General features: G+C 62.7%; 1 non-coding gene across 1 annotated transcript; it reads left to right on the plus strand.

The window, feature by feature from the left end:
• The first annotated feature begins 2,737 nt into the window (after positions 1 to 2,737).
• Positions 2,738 to 2,856, plus strand: LOC131867575 (5S ribosomal RNA). The gene has a single exon (XR_009366127.1). It is a non-coding gene; the product is annotated as a 5S ribosomal RNA (ribosomal RNA).
• Positions 2,857 to 5,000: the final 2,144 nt, after the last annotated feature.

Here is a 5,000-nt window from a genome sequence, read left to right on the forward strand (position 1 = left end):
TTCACTAATTTCCAGAAAAGGCAAAAAAAAAAGGAGATTTTAAAATTTCCGTTTTGAAAGATAGTGAAAAAAACGGAACGCGCGTGCCATCTTGAGCCCGCCCTGGTGCGCAGCCCAGGTAAGGTGCCACCCTGGCAAAGGTGCGCACCCGGGCAATTAACCCTACTTCCGACTTCGTGCGCGCCAGGGTGGCAACCGGGCCTCGGAAGAGCCAATGCGAGAAACCCCACCAAACGCTCCGACAAAAAAAGAGGCGGCGCTCCAATAACCCCGCTTCGGAGCGCAGCCGGGGCAAACCAAGCCAAGGTGCCCACCCCGACGAAGGTGCACGCGAGGTGCGCACCCGGGGCAAACCGGGCTCCGACAACGTGCACGCAGCACCTTGGAGCACACTTCGAAGCACTCCCGGGTGCCCACCGGCGTTGCGCACCGTGGTGGGCAGCGAGGTGCGCACCTTTGATGCGCTGCCTTCACTAATTTCCAGAAAAAGGCAAAAAAAAATGAGATTTTAAAATTTCCGTTTTGAAAGATAGTGAAAAAAAAGGAACGCGGGTGCCATCTTGAGCCCGCCCTGGTGCGCAGCCCAGGCAAGGCATGCGCACCAAGGTGCCCACCCGAGGTGCACACCCGGGGCAAACCGGGCTCCGACTTCGTGCAGGCCGCACCTTGGAGCACACTTCGGAGCGCTCCTTGGTGCGCACCATGGTGCCCACCAGGGCGCACCCGAGGCAAACCGGGCTCCGACTTCGTGCACGCCGCACCTTGGAGCACACATCGGAGCGCTCCCAGGTTCGCACCAGCGTTGCGCACCTTTGATGCGCTGCCTTCACTAATTTCCAGAAAAGGCAAAAAAAAACGATATTTTAAAATTTCCGTTCTGAAAGATAGTGAAAAAAACGGAACGCGGGTGCCATCTTGAGCCCTTCCTGATGCGCAGCCCAGGCAAGTTGTGCGCACCAAGGTGCCCACCCTGGCGGAGGTGCGCGCCCGGGGCAAACCGGGCTCCGACTTCGTGCACTGCATGGTGCCCACCAAGGCGCGCAACCCAGCCAAGGTGCCCACCGCAGCGAAGGTGCACGCGAGGTGCGCACCCGAGGTGCACACCCGGGGCAAACCGGGCTCCGACTTCGTGCACGCCGCACCTTGGAGCACACTTCAGAGCGCTCCTTGGTACGCACCAGGGCGCGCAACCCAGCCAAGGTGCTCACCCCGGCGAAGGTGCACGCGAGGTGCGCACCCGGGGCAAACCGGGCTCGGACTTCGTGCACGCCGCACCTTGGAGCACACATCGGAGCGCTCCCGGGTTCGCACCAGCATTGCGCACCTTTGATGCGCTGCCTTCACTAATTTCCAGAAAAGGCAAAAAAAAGAAAAAAATGAGATTTTAAAATTTCCGTTTTGAAAGATAGTGAAAAAAACGGAACGCGGGTGCCATCTTGAGCCCGCCCTGGTGTGCAGCCCAGGCAAGTTGTGCGCACCAAGGCACCCACCCTGGCCAAGGTGGGTCACGGGGTGGGTCCTAGGGTGGGTAACGGGGTGGGTACTAAGGTGCGTGCCAAGGTGGGTCATAGGGTGGGTGCCAAGGTGGGCACCAGGGTGGGTGTGCACCAACCCTAGCCAGGGTAGGTCACGGGGTGGTTGTCGGGGTGGGCGTCAAGGAGCCAAGGTGGGTGGCAAGTAGCCAAGTTGCGTGCCAAGGTGGGTGTCGGGGTGGGTGCCAAGGATCCAAGGTGGGTGCCAAGGAACCAAGGTGGGTGTCTGGGTGGGTGCCGAGGTGGGAGCCAGGGTGGGTCCCAAGGTGAGTGCAAAGGTGGGTGCCAGGGTCAAGGTGAGTGCCAATGTGGGTTCCAAGGTGCCAGGGTCAGGGTGAGTGCCAATGTGGGTTCAAAGGTGCTAAGTTGGGTGCGAGGTTGGGTGCGAGGGTGGGTGGGTGCCAAGGTGTGCTAGGTGGAAGCCCGGGTGGGTCGGCATCCCATGGGTGTCGAGTTGGGTGCCTGATGGGTGCTTCTTGTCAAGTTTTAGTCGTCGGGACTCATTTCGAGCCTTAGAGGTCGTTTCTTGTCCGGTTGCCCTGTCTTCGACCTGGGAACCCAATTTTGGTCCTCGGGTCCCATTTTTTTTTGTCTCGCATCCCACTTTTGGCCTGTGGCCTTTTCGGGGTCGATTCTCGTTTTGGGCATCAGAGCATGTTTCTTCTCCTAAAACCCAATATTTGTTTATTAAGTCTCGGAACACATTTTTGTTCTCGTGGACCCATCATGGGTCTTGGAACGCATTTGTGGTCCTTGGGTCCCATTTTGCATCCCGAAACTTGTGTTTTGGTGCTTGATCCCTATTTTGGGTGCCCACCTTGCACCAAGTGCGCACCCGGGGCAAACCGAGCGCCTTGGTGCACCGGGGCAAGATCGAGCGTGCACCCGAGGCGCCCCGAACATGCACCAAGGTGCACTCGGCCCACATGTGAGCGCAGGTCGTTGCGCCCGAGGTGGTGTGTGGGCACCGCGTTGCAGACGGGACACTGCACGCACACGACGCCCCCTACAGGTGCACGCACGTAGGCCGGGCCGGGTGCACACCCGACGCCCTAGCAAGGTGCGCGCACCCGGGCAGGGCTCACACTTGGCGAACGGGGCGCACTTCGCGAGGGAGGGTGTGCACCTCGACGGGGGTGGGTGGCCGGGGTGGATTCGCACGTGGGTCGCGGTTTGCTAAGTACACACTGCGACAAGCTCATAACGGGTGCGATCATACCAGCGTTAGTGCACCGGATCCCATCAGAACTCCGCAGTTAAGCGCGCTTGGGCCGGAGTAGTACTGGGATGGGTGACCTCCCGGGAAGTCCCGGTGTTGCACCCATTTTTAGTTTTTCGCCGGGCATCGCAATGCTATTTGAATAAACCTTTTGCCCGTTTGCGTTCTCGTCGGGGCCGGGCCGGGCCGGGGTGCGCTGCCCGCACTACCGCGCGCGCGGGGGCGACACCGAGCGCGCACCCGAGGCGCCCCGAGCACACAGGCCACGGTGCAACCCGGGCGTTGTGCGCGCACCCCGGTGCGCCCGAGGTGCTGCGCGCGCACCCAGGTGAAATCGGTGTGCACCTCGGCCAGTGCGCGCTCGGTCGAGTCGCGCACGTTGGCCAAGGTGCACGGTGATGTTTCTTACTCTAAGGTTCCGCACCAGACGCCCGGGACAGGTGAGCGAAGCTGGGCGGGGCCGGGTGCGCGGCCGGGGCAGGTGCACGCAGCTGGAGAGAGCTTTGGAGCACACTTCGGAGCGCACCAATGATGCGCTCCATTCAAAAGTTTCCTGAAAAGGCAAAAAAAGTTGAGATTATAGAATTTCCCACTTGAGAGATTGTAAAAAAAAAAAATTTAAAATGAAGGAAACGCGGGTGCCAAGGTGTGCGCAGCCCAGCCAAGGTGTGCGCACCAAGGCGCCCACCCTGGCGAAGGTGCACGCAAGGTGCGCACCCGAGGCAAACCGGACAATTAACCCAACTTTCGACTTCGCGCGCACCTTGGAGCGCACTTCGGAGCGCTCCTTGGTGCGCACCAATCTTGGGCACCTCGGAGTGCACCATGGCGCCCACCAAGGTGCGCACCCGGGGCAAACCGAGCTCCGACTTCGTGCGCACCTTGGAGCGCACGAAAGGTGCGCACCATGGCGCCCACCAAGGTGCGCAGCCCAGCCAAGGCGTGCGCATCAAGGTGCGCACCCTGGCGAAGGTGCGCACCCGGGGCAAACCGAGCTCCGACTTCGTGCGCACCTTGGAGCGCACAAAAGGTGCGCAACCCAGCCAAGGTGTGCGCACCCCGGTCAAACCGAGCTCCGAATCGTGCGCACCAGAGGTGCACGCCATCGTGCGCACCTTGGAGCACACTTCGGAGCCCTCCTTGGTGCGCGCCGATGTTGCGCACCTCGGAGCGCACCCGGGGAAAACAATGCAATTAACCCGACTTTCGACTTCGTGGGCACCTCGGAGCGCTCTCGGGTTCGCACCTCGGAGCACACCGAGGTGCGCACCTTTGATGCGCTGCCTTCACCAATTTCCAGAAAAGGCAAGAAAACATTGAGAAGGTGTGCGCACCGAGGTGCCCACCCTGGCGAAGGTGCACGCGAGGTGCGCACCCGGGGCAAACCGGGCTCCGACTTCGTGCACGCCGCACCTTGGAGCACACTTCGGAGCGCTCCTTGGTGCGCACCAGGGCGCGCAACCCAGCCGAGGTGCCCACCCCGGCGAAGGTGCACGCGAGGTGCGCACCCGGGGCAAACCGGGCTCCGACTTCGTGCACGCCATGGTGCCCACCGCGGCGAAGGTGCACGCGAGGTGCGCACCCGGGGCAAACCGGGCTCCGACTTCGTGCACGCCGCACCTTGGAGCACACTTCGGAGCGCTCCTTGGTGCGCACCATGGTGCCCACCAGGGCGCGCAACCCCGCCGAAGGTGCACGCGAGGTGCGCACCCGGGGCAAACCGGGCTCCGACTTCGTGCACGCCGCACCTTGGAGCACACTTCGGAGCGCTCCTTGGTGCGCACCATGGTGCCCACCAGGGCGCGCAACCCCGCCGAAGGTGCACGCGAGGTGCGCACCCGGGGCAAACCGGGCTCCGACTTCGTGCACGCCGCACCTTGGAGCACACTTCGGAGCGCTCCTTGGTGCGCACCAGGGCGCGCAACCCAGCCGAGGTGCCCACCCCGGCGAAGGTGCGTACCCGGGGCAAACCGGGCTCCGACTTCGTGCACGCCGCACCTTGGAGCACACTTCGGAGCGCTCCTTGGTGCGCACCATGGTGCCCACCAGGCCGCGCAACCCAGCCAAGGTGTGCGCACCAAGGTGCACGCGAGGTGCGCACCCGGGGCAAACCGGGGTCCGACTTCGTGCACGCCGCACCTTGGAGCACACATCGGGGCGCTCCCGGGTTCGCACCGGCGTTGCGCACCGTGGTGGGCACCTCGGAGCACACCAAGGTGGGCAGCGAGGTGCGCACCTTTGATGCGATG

The sequence above is a fragment of the Cryptomeria japonica genome, unplaced genomic scaffold, assembly GCF_030272615.1.
Source record: "Cryptomeria japonica unplaced genomic scaffold, Sugi_1.0 HiC_scaffold_175, whole genome shotgun sequence".
In the NCBI taxonomy this organism is placed as follows: domain Eukaryota; kingdom Viridiplantae; phylum Streptophyta; class Pinopsida; order Cupressales; family Cupressaceae; genus Cryptomeria; species Cryptomeria japonica.